Source organism: Bufo bufo, chromosome 2 (assembly GCF_905171765.1).
Source record: "Bufo bufo chromosome 2, aBufBuf1.1, whole genome shotgun sequence".
NCBI lineage: Eukaryota > Metazoa > Chordata > Amphibia > Anura > Bufonidae > Bufo > Bufo bufo.
This window is the reverse complement of record NC_053390.1, coordinates 71,606,241-71,628,165: the sequence shown is the minus strand read 5'-3', so window position 1 is coordinate 71,628,165 and position 21,925 is coordinate 71,606,241. Positions and strand designations below refer to the sequence as shown.

Here is a 21,925-nt window from a genome sequence, read left to right as displayed (position 1 = left end):
GCTATCAGCCTGCAGCAGGGCGAGGTGGTAATTGTAGTTTTACAACAGCTGGAGAGCCGCAGGTTGGCCATCCCTGCCATAGCGATATCAGGACGGCGGGCCATAAATGGTCTCCCCGCTCATGTGGGGTGTCATACCCGTGGGTGTCACATCGTCTGATGGACAGATATGTGGTGGCGGAGTGGAACAGCGACGACAATGAAGTATCAGGAAATGTATTATTTTAACATTTTGGGCAGAATGAGCTGTCAGTGGAAGAGTTAGTGCTGCAGTCTGATCAGGCAGTCCAGGGGTTAATGCTGCAGTCAGAGCTGGCAGTCTAGGGGTCAATGATGCAATCAGAGCTGGCAGTCCAGGGGTTAATGCTGCAGTCAGAGCTGGCAGTCTAGGGGTCAATGATGCAATCAGAGCTGGTGGTCCAGGGGTTAATGATGCAGTCAGAGCTGGTGGTCCAGGGGTTAATGCTGCAAGGTGAGGGTGGCAGTCCAAGGGTTAATGCTGTAGACAGATCTGACAGTTCAGGGGTTAATGCTGCATCCAGAGCTGGCAGTCCAGGGGTTAAGTGTGCAATGAGAGCTGGCGGTCCAGGGGTTAAGTCTGCAATTAGAGCTGGCAGTCCAGGAGTTAATGCTGCCATCACAGCTGGCACTCCAGGGGTTAATGCTGCAAGGTGAGAGTGGCAGTCAGGGCCGGGAGGGGGCAGTTTTGCAGTGACATCCCTGCCCACCAATGGCAATGAAGCCCTGAGCACCAATGAGAGGCCTCGCCCGGCCTGAGGGGCGTGGTTTGTAGGAGGGGTGGGCAGGGGAAGCACAATCAGCTGGCAGCAGCAGGCAGGAGCAGTGAGTGTGCAGAGGGCAGTGTACAGGGCATTTTCCGCTGCCCCCCTCCACCCGGGCACCCCCTCTCCCCTGCCACAGGATCAGCTGCCCCTGGCACTCACACTGACAGCAGAGCTCCCTCCCTGCACAGCCCCCTCCTCATCCTGCACCCTGCCCCCCTCCAGCTTCTCTTCCTTGGAAAAGTTTGGGGTAAGTCTGGTTGTTTTGCTTGTCTCGGGCAGGGGAGGGGGTCGTCTGGGGGGGAAGGGGCAGCTCCCCTCCTCCTCCTGGGATTTGGGAGGGGGTTTAAGCAGGGGAAGTGGATGAGTCGTTGCTGTGTGCAGCTATGTACTGTGACTTGCATCTCTTTGCTGGGCCTTGACCTAAAGGCTTGCAATCTAATGTTCTGATCACCCCTCCTCCCACCTCCACCAATGAGATCCTGAATGATGACCTGTGTTTGTACCCCTGCCATAGGACAAGTGACAGGTCAGTGATGCCAGCTGCTGGTGCCAGCCTCCCATGTATAAAGTATGTATAGAAGAGCTTACCTCACTATATACAGTCATAAGGTGTGGCAGTGCCAGGGTATGACCAGGCTGGAGGGCATTAGGGGCAGCTACCTACAGGTGATCTGTAATACATAGAGCCTGAAGTGACGGGGGTGTCAAAGAAACTGGCACCGCCATATTGCATACCCTTATACTGTAGGTAATAGTACATGGTGCCAGTAGGTCACACATTTCTGCCCTTCTGCAGGTAGGTGACCCCACAGCTATCACATACACAGGGCATTCATGTACTGAGTCAGCTTTAGGGCCTATCGATGTGGCCCTGCCCTCCCCACAGATTGTAAACCCATATTACTCTGGCTTTATGGCGACCTTGCCCGTGTTGTGGCGCCGAGTGCACCCACATAGGTCTAAGCTACAGGAAGGTACCCCAAGATCTCTCATTGAAGGTGGCTAAGACGACACCCTGCTTAAAATTAGCCATTATTCTGCTGTCATTTGTATTTCCCATCAGCGGGCTGTACTTCGCGTCTCGATTTAATCATCATTATGTTCAAGACCCCTGCTTGCTGTCAGCGAATAGAAACAGGATGGAGGATGAGGCTGAAGATCCATCCTGTTCTTGTGTTCCTCATACCGTTCAACCCTGGCAGCTTTGTGAGCAGAACTGCGTCGGAATTCTTTTCCGTTCACAGACAACAAGCACAGATTTTGAAGATGGCGAGGAGTTTAGGCTTGTTTTCACATTGCGTGTGCCTGAGGTTTCTGTTGGGAGAATTTGCCAAATTAAACCATAGGCAGCCATGATAAAAAAGTATCCCATGCAGATGTGGATGCCTCTATTCCAATTGGAGGCCCCCGCAGATACCCACCTGACAGGGGCCCAAAGAACACTCTTGGCATCCCTTGGTATAATGGAGACCCATGGGTGCGTTTACCGTATGCGGCAAGAGCTTTTTCGGTGCGTAAGATGAACGTATACTGCAGATGCAGAGTGAAAATACCCTGTAGGGGTGTGTGGCCTGCAGACGGGGTAATTTTTGAAAAGGAGAGGGCGTGCTCTTTATGGCGTGATGTCAGAGCTGTACTGAGTGCCCTGAGCCAGTCACATGTCTCCTCCCTGTTTACATCATCAGTTTCCATTATGTGAGAGGAGGAGTCCAGGAGGCACTTACTGCAGCTGCATCCCCCTCCACACCCCGCCCATCTTATATTTACAGTTTTACACTAGATGGAACAAGGCCCCCTAAAGTTCCCCCGGCAGGAACAAGGCCCCCTAAAGTTCCCCCGGCAGGAACAAGGCCCCCTAAAGTTCCCCCGGCAGGAACAAGGCCCCCTAAAGTTCCCCCGGCAGGAACAAGGCCCCCTAAAGTTCCCCCGGCAGGAACAAGGCCCCCTAAAGTTCCCCCGGCAGGAACAAGGCCCCCTAAAGCTCCCCCGGCAGGAACAAGGCCCCCTAAAGCTCCCCCGGCAGGAACAAGGCCCCCTAAAGCTCCCCCGGCAGGAACAAGGCCCCCTAAAGCTCCCCCGGCAGGAACAAGGCCCCCTAAAGCTCCCCCGGCAGGAACAAGGCCCCCTAAAGCTCCCCCGGCAGGAACAAGGCCCCCTAAAGCTCCCCCGGCAGGAACATGGCCCCCTAAAGCGCCCCCGGCAGGAACAAGGCCCCCTAAAGCGCCCCCGGCAGGAACAAGGCCCCCTAAAGCGCCCCCGGCAGGAACAAGGCCCCCTAAAGCGCCCCCGGCAGTACCAAGGCCCCCTAAAGCGCCCCCGGCAGTACCAAGGCCCCCTAAAGCGCCCCCGGCAGTACCAAGGCCCCCTAAAGCGCCCCCGGCAGTACCAAGGCCCCCTAAAGCGCCCCCGGCAGGAACATGGCCCCCTAAAGCGCCCCCGGCAGGAACATGGCCCCCTAAAGCGCCCCCGGCAGGAACATGGCCCCCTAAAGCGCCCCCGGCAGGAACATGGCCCCCTAAAGCGCCCCCGGCAGGAACATGGCCCCCTAAAGCGCAGCAGGCCTCTTCTGGCCAATGGCCTCACTCACTCCACATGATGTCATCTCAGTCACCAGAGACCCGGTGCAGACAGTCACTATGATGTCATCATGTCACAACTGCCTGTGCTGCCCATAGGCTTGAGGCCTAGTGAACGGTGGGGAACCATTGGTACCTGTTCCCCGCTGCACTATTCAACTGGATCGCCTTTCTGTGGACAGCAATACAGTTGTATTTTCGGTAGGTCATTGCTTTCGGGGTCCTGGGCAAAACATCCGTGAACCAAGCCCAGGATGCCTTGCCGGGGTGGCCCACTCCAGCCATCGATATTTTACTTTTGGAAACCCCGTTAACTATCAATGTGTGTGGATTTCGGCGGCCCCTCCACGGTAGTCGTCCTCTCTGGTGACGTGCACAGGGGACATTAACCTGTATGTCATTGTATGCGTCGCTGCGCTCTCCTTCTCGGTGATTATGTCGCACGTGTGTAGCGTGTAAACACCCACTGCGTACTGGAATTGGCAGTGAATGGGTTAATGCAGCAGCATCGGGTGACAGGTAGAGAGTTCAGTGGCTCGTGTCATTTGACCGTACTTGTGCCTCACTGACTTTAAAGGGGTTGTTCAGTGGGATAAACTTTTTTTTTTTTTTTTTTTATAAAAGTGGGGTAAAAGAAAGAAAAAAAGTTACTTCCCTCACTGATCCCGCACCGCCATCCCGATACTTAACAGGTCCCTGATTGACTCCACTTCCTGGCCCCGGTTTGGCACGCAGGAAATGGCTCACACAGTGCCCTGTGCCGGGACCCAGTAAGTCGGACCGGGAGTGGCAGGGGATCGGTTTTAAGTTATAAAATAAGCTAATTTTGAAAAAATGTTATGGTGACGGTCAACTCCTTTTAAGAGGATGGCTCTAAGAAACAGCGCCACTCTTGTTCACTGGCTATGTCTGGTATTGCAGCTCATGGTTCTTCTGTCTTCACCATTTCCTGGATGGTTTTCGTTATCCGCAGGCTTCAGCTGAGTAACGCGGTGACTCACAGGATCAGCAGCTGAGGTTTGCTTTGCTATATATATATAGATGTTTTATTTTCAGAGAAGTTTCTACAGATAAAGCTCAGGTGTTAATTGCAGTCGTAGTGGGAAGCGATGGCGCGCCATTTTTGCGGGACCCTGTACTGGACAGTATAGCTTGCAGTGCACCCCCATACCAGTCCCATCATCTGGACAGGTCCTTATGCAGAACCATTCATTTCAACTCCGTGTGCGTTCTGTTTTCGTACGTTCTGCAAAAAAATAGAACATTTCCTATTCTTGTCTGTTTTGTGGACAAGGGCAGGCGATGTCACAATGGAGCCGCCAAAAAACAGATGCAATACGGATATCATCCGTTTTTTTTTTTTTGTTTTTTTTGGGCGGATCTGTGTTTTGTGGACTTCTTGTGCATGAGCCCTCAGGATGAATACTCCTGATGCACCATTACTGCAGCGCGTGTAGACTGAAGCAATTGTAGCAAACTCCCCACTGTGAGACATTTTAGGGCGGTATGGGTTTACAGCCTCGAGATGGCAATACAAGATCTCCAGCTATGCACTGTGTGTGAACAAGGTCCTAAAGTAGAAGGAGCAGCTCTTATCAGGGGAATCGGCTGAGCCCTCTTCTTGCAGTCTGGGGTCAGGTGGGTAGACCATGCCATGTAGTGGGATGGTAACGCCTATGTAAGGGCAGCTATAGGGCTGCATTCCTAGTAGCCAAAAAGGCACAAAAAAGTGTTCCTTTGGCTAATATAAGTGCTGGGGAAAAATAAGGAATGAATCATGCGCTGCTCCCCCCACCTCTCCGGCCTCCTGTGAAGGTGACGGACTGGCTGCTGTGTCCGTTTCTTCAGGGAGAGGTGGGGGGAAATGCTCTTCTCATGGATACACCTGACTTCACCTGTGAAAATTGTAAAACATACATCCAGCTTGTACGATAAATGATCGTCCGGAGATTTTCTCGCTGATACTTTGAATAAAAGGGACAGCGACGTGTTAACAGTGGATTGTGTGTCACCACGCTGCGCAGGGCTATAGTGCACAGGTTATCATACGACTTGATGTGAGAGGGTTCCTCCTTAATATAATAACCGGAAATGCTGAAACGCGTTAACTGATCACAAGCGCAGGGAGGCGGTCCTCCTGTACGGTAAAGCGCAATGTGGACCAGAGGGGACCAAGGGACACTGCGGGCAATAACCATCATGCTATCATATAGGCACCGGGGGAGGGGGGGGGGGGTATTGCTCCATAGCAAAAATTAATCTGGGCAGTTCTTCCACCCCAGTGAGATTTTTGCAGAATTTAAAATTTTTTATTGAAAAAATAAAATAAAATAAATTGCGCTCTGTCACCCACTCACTCAATGTATTTTAAAGCTACACTGCAATACCACGCATAACCTGTGGACAGGCGTGGCGCTGTTTCTGGAAGAAATCAGCCATGTTTTTATAATTGTGGACAGAAGCAAATAATTCTCATAGCTTTGGTGTTCAGGTGTACCTACCTACCTACCTACAGACCTCGTGACTGATAGAGAGCCGGGGGAGGGGTTGGCACTGAGCTCCATATTTACTTCCAGAAATTAATTCACTGCATTTTCTTGCTGCCACCAGTAGGGGGGAGCATCGAGCACAGGAATTTATGCAGTTACTGCTGAATGCAATGGCAGCTGTGTTAAAAAAAAAAAAAAAAAAAGTCTTTGCCCTGAGCTTCCCCTAGGAAAAGGCAATGGATTTATGTCAGGAAGAGAAAAGGCTTCGTGCGGACCCCTTCTGCCCCTATGGTAGGTATTCCAGTGCTCCAGAGCTGTGAGAATTTGCTTCTGTCCACAATTATAAAAACAGGACTGCTTTCTTTCAACAACAGCGCCACGCCTGACAACAGGTTGTGTGTGGTACTGCATCGGATTCCCATTTGCTTCACTGGAAGCAGCCTGTGGACCGTTGTGGCGCTGTTTCCATAAAAGCGTCTCTCTCGAAGATGACAAAAATGCTTAAAGGGGTTGTCCCATGAAAAATCTTCTACAGTTTTCAAACCAGCACCTGTATCTGAAATATTTTTATAATTGTATGTCATTAAAAATGTATTCAATGAAATCTACCTGTATAGCGCCACCTGCTGTTTGCTCTTTTTCTAATTTCTCTGCCCTGCTCACTGAGACGGCCGCACATGCTCAGTTCCATCCTTCATCTGCCACCAGCTGCAGCAGAAAGGACACACTCCCTGAGAAAGGACACGCCCCCTAAGCTGGCAGCTTGATATAAATCTAGCAGAGCAATCAATGGGGAGATCTCTGGATCTGTATGAGGTACAGGGCTGGTTCAAGAGGTTGCCAGGCACTGTCTGATTGTCATTTTTATATTAATCATGGGATAAACCCTTTAATGATTGGGGGTGAGGCTGGATTTGCCTGTATACTTGTCTGGGCCCAATATACAAGTAGTCACTCCGATTTCTCTTTTTACATGGACGCCCCTGACTCGCCTATAGGAGATGAATCCTCTGTGACTGCGTGAGGGGACGGCATATAATTATCCTGACGCACGACGGTGTAATGTGCATCATTGGCTTTAGTCACGGGTAGGGTTAATTTAAACAGCCCACACCTTATTGACAGCCAGCTTAGGATAACGTCATCCATTTAATATAAGGGATCCTCTGAGCTGAGCCTCCTCCCTGCTTGTGCAGTGATCAGTCTGCATGAGGGTTTTATTTAGAAACACCCAATCCCCCCCCAAAAAAAAAAAAACCCACCCGTTACGCCCTGTATGGTAAGTGGCATGACCCCCTTACCACTGAGGTGCTTCTCCTGTGCATTTCTTGTCCATATAGCCGCATGGTCGTTCCTCCAAAAAATAGGACATGTCCTATCATGGGATTGTTCTATTAGAGGCTGACCCTTCTGTTCCGCAAAATGCTGAATGCACACAGCTGGTATCCATGTTTTGCGAATGGGCAATTTGTGGACCCACTAACTTCAATGAGTCCGTGTTCCACACTTTGCGGACATATTCTACCTTTTTGCGGTAGAACATCTCCTATACTTGGACCCAAAATACAGACCCGTAGAAATCAATCTGTCTCCAGAAAATCCAGATACAACAGGGACGGTGTCCATATTTTGCAGATTCGCAAATTTAAAGAACGCTAAATACATATGGTCTTGGGCACGAGGCCTTAATCACATGTGTCACAGCCCGACAATGGGTTTAACTGACCCAAACTCCGTGTCCTAGATCCCGGCATTAGCCAGAATGGAGAGCGGCTCAGAAAAAAACCCCATCTTGGTCTGGGAGGATCCGGTCTCTGCATAGGTGTATGTTCACACTCAAGAAAACTGAGCCGCAGCATCTGTGGCAGAAGTCCTAGGTTGACTCGGATTTCTATGCCAGATTTGCATTGAAGAGGAGCTGTCGCCTTTCCTGACGTGACCGTTTTAGTAACTACTTGCATCCCCCATGTAATAACCGTTCTGGAGCATCTGTTCTTATGACTCTATGATGTGCCATGCCATTATTATTCCTACTGGACGTTTTGAATGAATTGCTAGCGGTTTGCAATAAAGGTCCAGATGGATGTTAACTCACACGGGTGAGTTTTCCACGCGGGTGCAATGCGTGACATCCACGCACTGCACCCGCACTGAATACTGACCCAATAATTTAAATGGGGCTGTGTACATGAGCGATGGTTTTTTTTTTTTTTTTTCACGCAACGCAGGCCCCATAGAAGTGAATGGGGCTGCGTGAAAATCACATTGCATCCGCAAGCAAGTGCGGATGCAATGCGATTTTCACGGATGGTTGCTAGGGAGATGATAAAAAAATAGGGATGAGCCCCGGGACCCCATTAAAGTCCATTTTTTTTATTTTTATTATTTTCCATTATAACATGGTTATAATGGAAAATAATAGCATTCTTTAATACAGAATGCTAAGTAAAATGTCCGTTGAGGGTAAAAAATTACTCCCCTTACTCCCGCGCAGCCGTTATCGTCTTCTTTCTTCTTCTTGCAAAACCTGCAAAAGGACCTGCACTGACGTAATCACGCTCACCAGGAGCGTGATGATGTCAGCGCAGGTCCTTTTGCAGGTCCTACAAGAAGAAGAAAGAAGACGATAACGGCAGCACGATCAAGTGGATAAGGTGAGTAATTTTTTTATATTTTTTTTTAACCCTTGCGGGGTTTCGCTTTGGTAGATACGATAAGCGGGCACAGTGCAGAGGCAAAATACAAGTTCTTAACTCAAAACGTCAGTGTTTATTCACACTTAAGGCAATTGCACAAAACCGGAAGTAACTTGGTGTTAATTCACACACAATGGAAAGTTCATATAACACAAGTCACCTTGCTGGCAGTTCTGCCTCCAGTAGTCCACAGCAGGCTTTAGGGGGCCTGTTTCCCCAGCATGCAGCTCTCAGCACGGCACCAAGCCTCAGATCCCAAAAACAGAGACCTCTCTGCTGAGCCCAGCTGCCTATTTAAGGACAGCCAGGTGCTGCCAAAACCCAGACCTGCACTTCAACTCCGGTCCGGTATTGACCTCACCTGGCTGGAAACCAGCCTAGCCGCACGTGCTGGGAGGAAAATGCCTGCCTTGCCAGACACAACCCCTCACTGTGTCACATACCCCCCCCCCCCCCCCACTTCTTCAACCCTGAGGGGGTGGACACACGCCAGACAATGCACCCGGGACAGGGCATCCGCGTTTCCCTGCAACCGGCCTGCTCTGTGTTTTAGAACTAAACTGAAAGTTCTGCAGAGACAAAAACCATCGGGCATTTCTGTCTTTGACCTGGCTCATCCACTTGAGAGGGGAGTGGTCGGTCACCAGGCAGAACTTTCTCCCCAACAAGTAGTAACAGAGAGACTCGAGTGCCCACTTGATAGCCAGGCACTCTCTCTCCACTATACTGTACCTGGTTTCGGCTGGGGTGAGCTTGCGGCTTAGGAAGACAACTGGATGCTCCTCCCCGTTGACTTCCTGAGACAGTACAGCACCGAGGCCTACTTCGGAGGCATCCGTTTGTACCACGAACTCCCTCTTGAAGTCAGGCGTTGCCAAAACCGGTGACCCACACAAGGCCGACTTCAAAGCTACAAAAGCCTCTTCCGCCCGATCATCCCAGCGAACCATCACTGATTTTCGTCCCTTCAAGAGCCTTGTCAAGGGCACGGCTAGAGTAGCAAGTCGGGAACAAACCTCATGTAATTGCCTATCATTCCCAGGAATGACTTTATTTGCATAGTGGTGACAGGTTGGGGCCAATTCCGTATCGCCTCTATTTTGTTCTCTTGGGGTTTGAGGACTCGTCGCCCAATGACATACCCCAGGTACTTAGTCTCTTCTAACCGTATCGCACATTTTTTTGGGTTAGCGGTTAGGCCAACTTTCTGAAGGGAGTCCACCACAGCCTGCACTTTGGGTAGGTGACTTTCTCAGTCGGTACTGTGGATGACAATATTGTCCAGGTAAGCCAAAGCATACCGACGATATGGACGAAGCACAATGTCCATTACCTTTGCAGACCCAAAGGTAAGACCTTATATTGATACAGCCCCTTAGGCGTTGTCACTGTCCCTCCTATGAGAGGGGTGAGAAGATCAGACAGACTTGCTGAACGTGAGGCTATCTGTCAGGTCTCTCTGTTTTCCTCTATGTATGTTGTTTGGCAGGATCTCACCTCTCCTCAGGTGCCGCTCATTATCAGTGATGAGGCTCTATTTAGATCCGTCTCACACTTCTGACCATCCGGTTGATAGTTTCTGCTTGGAGTTGCTAGTGCTGGTTTGTCTTGGATCTCCAGCTTCTACATCTCTAAGCTAAGTACTTGTTGCCTTCACTTTTTATCTGGTGTGTGTTGTTTCTAGGCCTCAGGGAGACGCAGATTCCTTCATTCCGGAAGGAACCAGCTGTCTCATCCCCTGCTACCTATCCTAGAGCTCGTCAGTTTTAGCAGGGCTTTAGGTATCCGGTGTATGAGTATTTCAACCATCAGGATCTGCTCATACTGACAGGAGTTAGGGAAAGGCCTAGGGATTACTAGGAGGTCACCATTACTCTTCCTTAGCTTTTGAGGCCTAGATTGTTGTCTATTCGTTATGGCGTGTATTTGGTGTTTTCCCTTCCCCTTAGGCTACATGCACACGACAGTATGTGTTTTGCGGTCCGCAAATTGCGGCGGGGCTACGGAACGGACATGCTGATGCGGACAGCACACTGTGAGCTGTCCGCATTTTTTGCAGACCCATTGAAATGAATGGGTCTGCATCCTATCCACAAAAATAACGGGACGGACACGGAAACAAACAATGTTTGTGTGCATGTAGCCTTAACCTGTGACATTATCAACCGCCTAAACCGTTATCCTTTGTTTTATCTGTGCAGCTATGGATACTGTTTCTGCACTGGTCGATCGTATGCAGGGGCTATCTTTGGAGGTGGCTGATCTCTCCGCACGGCCGTTGCACAGAGTTTCAGAGACCACAGGCGGTGGGTTCCCGCAGCGGGAACCAGGCCTGCCCTGAACCGAAGGTTGCTCTCCTGGATAGGTTTTCCGGGGGAAGTGACAACTTTTGTTCGGTTCAGGTAATCGTGCAAATTATATTTCAGACTGCGTCCTAGCTCTTCTGTGGACGAGAGTCAGAGTGGGGATTATTATTTCGTTGCTGAAAGGTGACGCTCAGTCTTGGGCTTTCTCTTTGCCGACTGGTTCACAATCCCTCCGGTCGGTAGATGAATTTTTCAGAGCTGTGGGACTTATCTACGATAACCCAGATCTGGTTTCCCTGGCCTAATCTAAGTTGCGTTGCTTGCGGCAGGGAGAGCGTTCATCTGAGTCCTATTGCTCTGAATTTAGTAGGTGGGCAACTGATATGGAGTGAAATGACCCAGCTCTCTCTAGTCAATTTTGTCAAGGACTGTCTGAGAACCTCAAGGACGCCTTGGCATTTCACGCAAATCCAGAGTCATTGGAGGCGGCCATGTCTCTGGCGGTGCGTATTGATAGACGCCTGAGGGAGAGATCTAAAGTGCCTCTGGCTCGAGATGTATTATCATACAGGGAAGCGGTCTCTTCTGACACTCTGGGTAAAGAGACACTCAAGCTCGTGTCTGGTGATGAGCCAATGCAATTGGGTCAGGTCACACCTGGACCAGGTGATAAAACTTTAGGGTTAAGAAAATACTTTGCTTTTTCTGTGGTCAAGGAGGACATTTGGTTAAGTTATGTCCTTATGTTAAACATCAAGGTGAAGAGAAAAAAAAAAAGTCCTAATGTGTCTAGTCCTCTTCTCACTCTTGGTAGTGTGGATAGGGAAATTGTGAATGTACTTTAGTGTTTTACCGGTAGTACCCGATTTCTCCTGCCTGCCAAGGTGGCGCTAGACTCCAAAACTGTGGAAATTGAAGTATTTGTCAGTGGGGCAGGGGTTAACTTAGTGGATGGCCAGTTTGTCCGTATGCATGGTTTGAGAACAAGCGCATTAGACAAAAATATTTCTGTGATTCCGCCCCTCTCTCTCAAAAGTGTCTCAAATGGTGCAGGACATTAGCTTAAAGGTGGGATTATTCTCATATTGAATCCATTTCATGTTTTGAGCTGGAGGGTTTGCCTGCTCCTCTGGTTTTAGGTTTACCATGGTTAACCATACATAACCCTACTATCGATAGGCAAGCGAGACAGATTGTCGATTGGAGTGATTTCTGCCTTGACAACTTAGCACGTCGCTTTCTGTTGTAACTACTAAAATGTTACCTCCTTTCCTTTCGGATTTTTCTGATGTATTCTCTAAGGGTGGAGACCAGGAGTTGCCTCCTCATCGGGAGTATGATTGCCCCGTCAACCTTCTTCCCGGAGCTAGGTTGCCAAAGTCTTGGTTGTATAATATTTCTGAACCCGAAAGAGTAGCCATGCAAGAGTATATCACCGAGAGTTTGGCTAAAGGTCATATTAGACCATCCGACTCGCCAATGGCGGCGGGGTTCTTTGTTAGAAAAAGGATGGAACTCTTAGGCCATGTTTGGACTTCCGTGAGCTTAATCGCATCACTATCCGTGATCCCTATCTCCTTCCTTTGATCCCAGATTTATTCAATCAGATTGTCGGCGCCAAGGTGTTCTCTAAGTTGGATTTGAGGGGGGGCATATAATCTGATAAGAGTCAAGGAAGGTGACGAATGGAGAACGGCCTTTAATACTCCTAAAGGTCATTTTGAGAATCTGGTCATGCCTTTTGGTTTGTCCAATGCTCCTGCGGTTTTTCAACACTTAATCAATGACATCTTTCATCATTTGGTGGGCAGCTTTGTGGTGGTTTATCTGGATGATATTTTAATTTATTCCCCTGATATGGAGGCGCATAAGGATCACATGAGACAGGTCTTACAGATCCCAGAACAGAATACATTGTATGCCAAGTGTGTATTTGCAGTCTCAGAAGTGCAATTCCTGGGGTACCTACTCTCATCTTCTGGTTTTCGTATGGAACCGGAAAAAGTCCGTGCTGTGTTGGACTGGGATCGACCCGAAGGTCTGAAAGCACTCATGCGATTTTTGGGGTTCACCAACTACTACCGTAAATTTATCTTGAATTACTCAACTGTTGTATAACCTAGAGAAATTATGATGTGGGTAATAGAGAGTTGCTGGCTATTAAATTGGCTTTTGAAGAGTGGCGTCATTGGTTGGAAGGAGCGATTCATCCCGTTACGGTAAATACTGATATAAAAAATCTGGCGTACCTGGAGTCGGCTAAACGTCTGAACCCAAGGCAGGCCAGATGGTCGTTGTTTGTTTCTAGATTTAATTTCATTGTCACTTATCGTCCTGGGATTAAAAACGTCAAGGTGCATGCCTTGTCGCGTAGCTTTCCCGCGGGGTTGTGGTTCGGAGGATCCTGCTCCGATATTGGCTGATGGGGTGGTTGTATCCGCCCTTTATCCTGAACTTGAGGCAGAGGTTTTAGAGGCCCAAGGAGAGACACCCGATTCCTGTCCTCCAGGGAAGTTGTTTGTCCCTTCGGAACTATGACACAAGGTGTTTAATGAACATCACGATACTGTTCTTACGGGACACCCTGGGAGCAGATCCACTGTGGATCTCATTTCTCGAAGATTCTGGTGGCCAGGGTTACGTAAATGTGTTGAGGGATATGTGGCAACTTGTGAGACTTGTGCGCGTGCTAAGGTGGCTCATACTCTGCCTTCAGGATCTCTACTTCCCTTGTCTATCCCATCCCGACCCTGGACTCATTTGTCCATGGACTTTAGCACAGAGTTGCCTAATTCTTCTGGAACAACTGTGATTCTGGTGGTTGTTGACCGCTTCAGCAAGACGGCGCACTTTATAATTTGTCAGGTTTACCTAATGCCAAAACTCTTTCTCAAGTGTTTGTCGATAACAACATCGTGAAACTACACGGCATTCCCTCTGATGTGGTGTCTGATAGAGGGACTCCAATTTGTTTCCAGATTCTGGAAGGTGTTCTGTACTCGTCTGGGGGTCCAATTGTCCTTCTCTTCAGCCTTTCATCCTCAGTCGAACCGGCAGACTGAGCGCACTAACCAGAATCTGGAGACTTATTTGAGATGTTTTGTCTTTGAGAATCAAGAGGAATGGTACTTATTTTTGTCGTTGGCTTTAAATAACCGTAGACAGGAGTCCACTGATAAGTCGCAGTTTTTTGGTGCATATGGGTTCCATCCGCAGTTTGGCACATTTTCTGGTTCTGAGACATCTGGTATACCTGAAGAGGAAAGATTCTCCTCTTCGTTGTCATCTATTTGGCAGAAGATTCAAAACAATTTAAATAAAATGGGTAAAAAGTATAAACGTATGGCTGACAAGAGACGTGTGAGTGGTCCGGACCTGAGAGTGGGTGATTCTGTGTGGCTGTCCACAAGAAACATTAAGTTCAAAGTACCTTCTTGGAATTTGGGGCCAAGCTTTATTGGGCCATACAAGATCTCTGCTATTTTTAATCCGGTTGCTCTTCGTCTTGAGCTTCCGCAGGCTTTGAAGATTAATGTGTTTCACAAGTCATTGCTGAAAAGATATGTTGAACCTGCTGAACCGTCCTCCCTGCCACCACCTCCTGTCATGGTGGATGGTAATCTTGAGTTTCAGATTGCCAGCATAGTGAACTCTCACATATTCTTTGTGGATCTCTTCAGTAACTCGTGCACTGGAAGGGTTACAGTCCAGACGAAAGAATGTGCGTTTCTGCGACCAACATGAATGCCAGTCGCCTTGTGAGGGCTTTTCACACGGCGCATCCTGATAAAGTCGGTCTTGGGTGTCTGGAGGCCACCCCTAGAAGGGGGGGTACTGTCACGGTCCCTCCTGTGAGAGAGGTGAGAATATCGGATAGACTTGCTGCACGTGAGGCTATCTGTCAGGTCTCTCTGTTTTCCTCTATGTATGTTGTTGTTTGGCAGGATCTCACCTCTCCTCAGGTGCCGCTCGTTATCAGTGATGAGGCTCTATTTAGATCCGTCTCACACTGCTGACCATGCGGTTGATAGTTTCTGCTTGGAGTTGCTGTCTCATCCCCTGCTACCTATCATAGGGCTAGTCAGTTTTAGCAGGGCTTTAGGTATCTGGTGTATGAATATTTCCACCATCAGGATCTGCTCATACTGGCAGGAGTTAGGGAAAGGCCTAGGGATTACTAGGAGGTCACCATCCCTCTTCCTTATCCTTTGAGGCCTAGATTGTCTATTCGTTGTGGTGTGTATTTTGTGTTTTTCCTTCCCCTTAACCTGTGACAGGTGTGATGAAGGCCGTTTTCTCTTTGGCAGCCTCCGTTAAGGGGACCTGCTAGTACCCTTTCGTGAGGTCCAAAACAGAAAAATACTAGGCTTGTCCTAACCTCTCGATGAGCTCATCCACCCGGGGCATGGGATACGCATCGAATTTGGAAACCTTGTTAAGTTTTCGAAAGTCATTACAAAACCGCAACGTCCCGTCTGGCTTGGGTATCAATACTATAGGCCCACTCACTTCTTGACTCCTCAATGATGTCTAGCTGCAACATTAGCTGCACCTCCTCCGATATGGCTGTCGCCGAGCCTCGGGTACCTGGTATGGTTTTAATCGGACTTTTGCCTGAGGCTCAGTGACAATGTTGTGCTGGATTATGGAAGTGCGTCCAGGGAGGTCCGAGAACACATCCGTGTTCCGACTAACGAACTCCCTGGCCTCCTGAGTCTGTTTAGAGGAGAGGCTGTCAGCAATTTTTACTGTGGCAGCCGCCTTTCTTGCATCAGACAGAGGGGCCGCTACCTCTTCTCCTAGGAAACCCGGTTGCGGGCTGTCTTCTGTACAGGTTTCCCTATCTTTCCACGGTTTGAGTAAATTCACATGGTACACCTGCTACGGCTTTTGCCGCCCTGGCTGGTGTACCTTGTAGTTTACATCTCCAATTTTCTCAAGTACCTCGTAGGGCCCCTGCCACCTAGCCAGGAACTTGCTGCCAATGGTCAGCACCAGAACCAAAACACGATTACCCGGGTTAAAGATCCGGACCCGAGTTTGCCGATTATAGAACCGACTCTGGGCTCGCTGAGCTGCCTCCATATGCTCCCTAACAAGAGGCAACACTGTCTCTATCTGATCTTCCATCTGGGTAACATACTCAATGACACTTTTATGTGGAGTGAGTTGTTGTTCCCACGCCTCCTTGGCCACATCCAAGAGACCGCGAGGGTGTCTGCCATATAGCAGTTTGAAGGGTGAGAACCCAGTAGAGGCCTGGGGTACCTCTCACACTGCGAACATGAGATAGGGTAGAAGGAGGTCCCAGTCCTTCCCATCTTTAGACACTACCTTTTCAACATATTTTTTAATGTTTGGTAAAACTGTTCTACCAGTCCCCATAGCTCTCTGTGCTTTTGTTGTGTAAAAAAACCGATTTGATACATATGCAAATTAACCTGAGATGAGTCCTTTTTTTTTTTTTTTTTTTTTACACAATAAAAGCACACAGAGCTATGGGGACTGGATATTGCGGATGTGCTAGCGGCCATCTAGCAACCTATGTCCTCAGCTCTATACACAAAATCATGGTGACAGGTTCCCTTTAAATCAAAATTTAACAACCACTATTGGTTGTTGAATTTTGATTCATCCCTAGCAATGAATACGGACGTTATTGCAATCTGCAGAATATCGTTAGCAGGACAATCGCTCCTAGGTGATCGCATGATGGACCTTTTAGCTATTTAACCCTTAGGGCTCATGCACACGACAGTATTTTGCGTTCAGTATACTGGCCGTTTTTTGAGTTCAGTATGCGGTACATATACTGAACCATTCATTTCAATGTCTCCGTGTGCATTCCGTTTCAGTATTTCAGTATTTCCGTACCGTGAAAAGATAGAACATGTCCTATTCTTAGAAAAATACACAAATGCAATAGCACTCTGCAACCAGCACTCCGCCCTGCCTCCATGCTGGATGTTGAATGAGGCATTGGTGTACATTTTGGCCAAAGCGTAATAAGCCACTCACCACGTCAAGGTCGCCTCTATGGAGTGGTCCCTAACACTAGTTCCTACCTGTTTATGGGCCATGACAGCCACACAAAGTCCAGGGAGCGCAGGTGCAGCATGCACGCCAGGCACACTCTGCTTTTAACCCCGTCCGGTGCCATTACAGCTTTCATCGGATCCAGGGATGCAACTACCAACATGCACGCTGAGCCCCCTATATACTTCTCCTGGAGCCAAATGGCTACTAGTAGGCCCTGCCCTGGAGGCTGGTTTTAAAGTCAGTATAAAACTGAGTCTACTTTTATAGCGCCTACCAGTAGCCATTTGGCTCCAGGAGAAGTATATAGTGGGCTCAGCATGCATGTTGGTACTTGCATCCCTGGATCCGATGAAAGCTGTAATGGCACCGGACGGGGTTAAAAGCAGAGTGTGCCTGGCGTTCATGCTGTACCTGCGCTCCCTGGACTTTGTGTGGCTGTCATGGCCCATAAACAGGTAGGAACTAGTGTTAGGGACCACTCCATAGAGGCGACCTTGACGTGGTGAGTGGCTTATTACGCTTTGGCCAAAATGTACACCAATGCCTCATTCAACATCCAGCATGGAGGCAGGGCGGAGTGCTGGTTGCAGAGTGCTATTGCATTTGTGTCTTTTTCTTAGAATACGTATTTCGCCATAGCGTTGTGCTGACTGTATCCCCCACATTTTTTCTATGTCCTATTCTTGTCCGCAAATCACGTGCTTGGCTCCATTCAAGACAATGGGTCCGCAAAAAAACAGAACACATATGGAAATGCATCCGTATGTATTCCGTATCCGCTCCGTTTTTGCTGAACCATCTATTGAAAATGTTATGCCCAGCCCAATTTTTTCTATGTAATTACTGTATACTGTACATGGCATACTGAAAAACGGAACGGAAAAACTGAAAGCAAACGGAAACACAACAGAAACAAAAAACAGAACATCGGATCCGTAAAAAACGGACTGCAAAACACTGAAAAAGCCATACGGTCGTGTGCATGAGCCCTTACTGTTCTATAAGGTGTTGTTTCATGCATAAACTTCAGATTCATGGAGTCCTGTGAGCAGGGGAGCTGACGCTAGGAAAGGGTTAATATCCGATCTTGAAGTTGGGGAAGCTCTGAGCCTTTGTCTTATCTGGAAGAGCCGGCACAGCAGAGCTGGCATCCCTGCCCATTCGTCTTCTGAGCTTAGGCATGCCCAGGCGCCAGGCCAGCGTCTGCAGGATTACGCCTAGGATATGAATACATGTGGGTCCTTATTGAGAAAACCAATACTTTCTTGATCAAGGGATTAAATGTTCCTGATTTGTGCCGACTCCTACACTTGGTTTCCATGCTGTCTAGGTATCTGTCTCACCCTTCTGATGTCTCTTTGTCTTTCCTCTATTACTTGAGGTGGAAGATGGGCCTGGATATGGACCTCTCCTGCACTCTTTGTGCGTCGGTCTTCGTCTCTGCTTGAAGCTCTCATGCAGAACATCTGTCTATTCAGATGGTTTCAGGCAGGGCGTAGCTATAGGGGATGCCGTGGAAGCAGTCGAGTTGGCCATACATACTTGTCTGCTGACTGGTATCGCTCCCGCCCCCCCGCCTATACACATGTTCTCTCTGTTCAGAACACATGCATGATTGGCAGAACAGAGTGAAGGAAAGAAGTCTCTGCCAGCCATCTCTGGCGGCTTATCTTCCTGAGAAGAAAAGGATTAGTCATTGGATTTCAGCCTCCCCATAAACACTAGATGGTTGATTGTCCCACCGAAAATGGTGGGTTTGGTTGACATTAAAGGGATTGTCCCATCTTGGCCATAAAAATAACCCCAGCAAGCGCCTGCCAGGGTTGGACGAAGTTACGGAAACACCCGAGCGAACAGCGTTCCACTGTTTACGTAGCTCCCATAGTTGGCGCTAACTGTGGTTATTCCCATCTCTGCCAGTTAATGTAAAGTCCCTGCAGTCATATAGGAAATGCCACGTTGCATTGGGGCCCAGGAGCTTCAAGTAAAACCTTTGTTTTGCAAATCATTCTCAAATACAGTAAGTTGTTCACTTCTTAAGAGCTACAAGCCTTCGGTCCTACATGTCTCTTGAGCGCTCCTGCCGAACTACAAGTCTTGCCTCCTTACATGGGGTCCTACTGAAGGACTTCCAGTCTTTGTACATCGACTATACAGTAGAGCTTATGGTCTTCCATCTCTATGTTGGATTTTTCAGTAGAGCTCCTGGACTTCCCTCTATCTCTGTGGTGGTCTATTCAGAAGATCTGCTCGTCTTCCATCTCTATGTTGAACTATTCATTAGAGCTTCCAGTTGTCTCCATTCTTTTTGGTCTGCTTAGTAGAGCTCTCAATCTTTAATATCTAGGTTGGTCTGTTTGACAAAGCTTTTTCCCTTACATCTCTGTGGTGGATGGACCATTAGCCAGAACATCTAGTCTTCTAACCTTATGTTGGACTATTCAGTAGAGTTTCTATTCTTCGTTCTCTGGTGGTCCATACTGCTTCCAGCCTCCCTTCTTTATGTTAGATGGTTCATCAGTGCTTCCATTCTTCACATGGAGCTCCTTCTGAAGATATTTTTATATTCTATAGTAGATGTTCAGTTGTCCCCACAAAGCACCATGATTCCAATATAACAAAAATGGCAGGTGATCTGTTATTAACTTTTTAAGACTGTCATCCCTAGATGGTGTGAATATGGTTGTAGGAAATTGTCGGTGTGCACCTGCTATGTGAATTTAGCCTCATGCCCATGACGGCACAATTCCTGACCCCTATATATAGGCGTCCCTGAGCTGTATATAACTGGGGGCTTTCATGTGATGTCGCACAGTTGGGGGGTTGGCTAGGTCTTCTGACTGTTACAGGAGTCATTATATATAGCAGATGCAGTCCTTTGCCCAACATACTTCTGCTCATTGAACCAGGCAGGTATAAGCTAAACTCAAATTTTCCAGTTTGTTACGGCAGGGCGTGTGGAACCAACGGATTTGACTTTGGGCTCATTCTAAGGGTGTTATCTTGGCATTCCCCTGTTATTCACCCTTTAACCCCTATACAGGGATATAGACTTCGCTGCAGGGGGACCACCTGGCCGCTACCTCCTGAAGTAGTCTCTGTGGGGTTAACAGCTGAACCACTGGTGTCAGACACCAGAGCAGACCACCGAGGGGTCAGGCAAAATAGTACATGCTATATGGTAGAAGGTCCAAGGCCAGGTCAGGCAGTGAAGTTTCAATACGGAGGTCAGGTCAGGCTACGGAGGGTCAGAGTCCTCTGTTCTGCTGATCTTTAATTATTTTGTGCCGTTGCAGCCAATCACTGACCTCAACATTCTCATTCCATACACTGCTGAGGCTAGCTAGCTCCAGCGGTCACATGGATAGATGGGCGCATCATTGCTGCAGCAAAGTAAACAAGGTCTGGTGGGGACCATGGAAGTGGAGGTGCTGGAGAAGTGGGGGATTTAACAGGTCCATATTGCTTATTTTTATTTAGCATAAATCCTTCTGTTAATCACTTTGTACTAGTCTACATTTACATCTGTGGCGGAGGTTCTGTTGGGGGCCTCCTTCACAGATTCTGGGGAAAAAAGCTGAACAAACTGCTGCTGCATGCAGAATGGCAGAAACCATAACCAAAACCCGACTAAGGCTACTTTCACACCTGCGTTTAGGTCGGATCCGTCTGGTGTCTGCACAGACGGATCCGCACCTATAATGCAAACGCTTAGATCTGTTCAGAACGGATCCGTTTGCATTACCATGAAAATTATTATTATTATTTTTTTTGTTCATGATAATGCAAACGGATCCGTTTTGACTTTACATTGAAAGTCAATGGGGGACGGATCCGTTTGAAAATTGCACCATATTGTGTCAACTTCAAACGGATCCGTCCCCATTGACTTACATTGTAAGTCTGGACGGATCCGTTTGCCTCCGCACGGCCAGGCGGACACCCGAACGCTGCAAGCTGCGTTCAGGAGTCCGCCTGCTGAGCGGAGGACAAACGGTGCTAAACTGATGCATTCTGAGCGGATCCGTATCCACTCAGAATGCATTAGGGCAAACGGAACTCACAAGCGGAGCCCCGAACGCAAGTGTGAAAGTAGCCTTAGCCCATTATAGTTAAAGGGTCTGTTAGATGCAGTTGGGGTCCAGCATATGCTCATCTGATGCTTCAGGTTTTTTTTTTTTGCTCTTCCTATACAGTACTGATACAGACAAATGGAAACACGTGTGAACCTAGCCTTACTTATCTTGTACTAATGCTGAGTTACATCCTGTATTATACTCCAGAGCTGCACTCACTATTCTGCTGGTGGAGTCACTGTGTACATACATTACATTACTTATCCTGTACTAATTCTGAGTTACATCCTGTATTATACTCCAGAGCTGCACTCACTATTCTGCTGATGCAGTCACTGTGTACATACATTACATTACTTATCCTGTACTAATTCTGAGTTACATCCTGTATTATACTCCAGAGCTGCACTCATTATTCTGCTGGAGCACTGTGTACATACATTACTTATCGTGTACTGATCCTGGGTTACATCCTGTGTTACATCCTGTAGTATACTCCAGAGCTGCACTCATTATTCTGCTGGTGCAGTCACTGTGTACATACATTACAATACTTATCCTGTACTGATCCTGAGTTACATCCTGTATTCTACTCCAGAGCTGCACTCATTATTCTGCTGGAGCAGTGTGTACATACATTACTTATTGTGTATTGATCCTGAGTTACATTCTGTAGTATACTCCAGAGCTGCACTCACTATTCTGCTGGTGGCGTCACTGTGTACATACATTACATTACTTATCCTGTACTAATTCTGAGTTACATCCTGTATTATACTCCAGAGCTGCACTCACTATTCTGCTGGTGCAGTCACTGTGTACATACATTACATTACTTATCCTGTACTAATTCTGAGTTACATCCTGTATTATACTCCAGAGCTGCATTCATTATTCTGCTGGAGCACTGTGTACATACATTACTTATCGTGTACTGATCCTGGGTTACATCCTGTGTT

At 48.1% G+C, this 21,925-nt stretch overlaps 1 protein-coding gene across 1 annotated transcript in view; it reads left to right on the top strand.

Annotated features, from left to right (window-relative positions):
- Positions 1 to 816: 816 nt before the first annotated feature.
- The window catches only part of FAM214B (family with sequence similarity 214 member B), a 50,559-nt gene continuing 29,450 nt past the window's right edge, over positions 817 to 21,925 (top strand). Inside the window, exon 1 of the mRNA XM_040421198.1 lies at positions 817 to 1,031. The gene's annotated coding sequence lies outside the window, so the exon portion shown is untranslated. The remainder of the gene's footprint in view (positions 1,032 to 21,925) is intronic.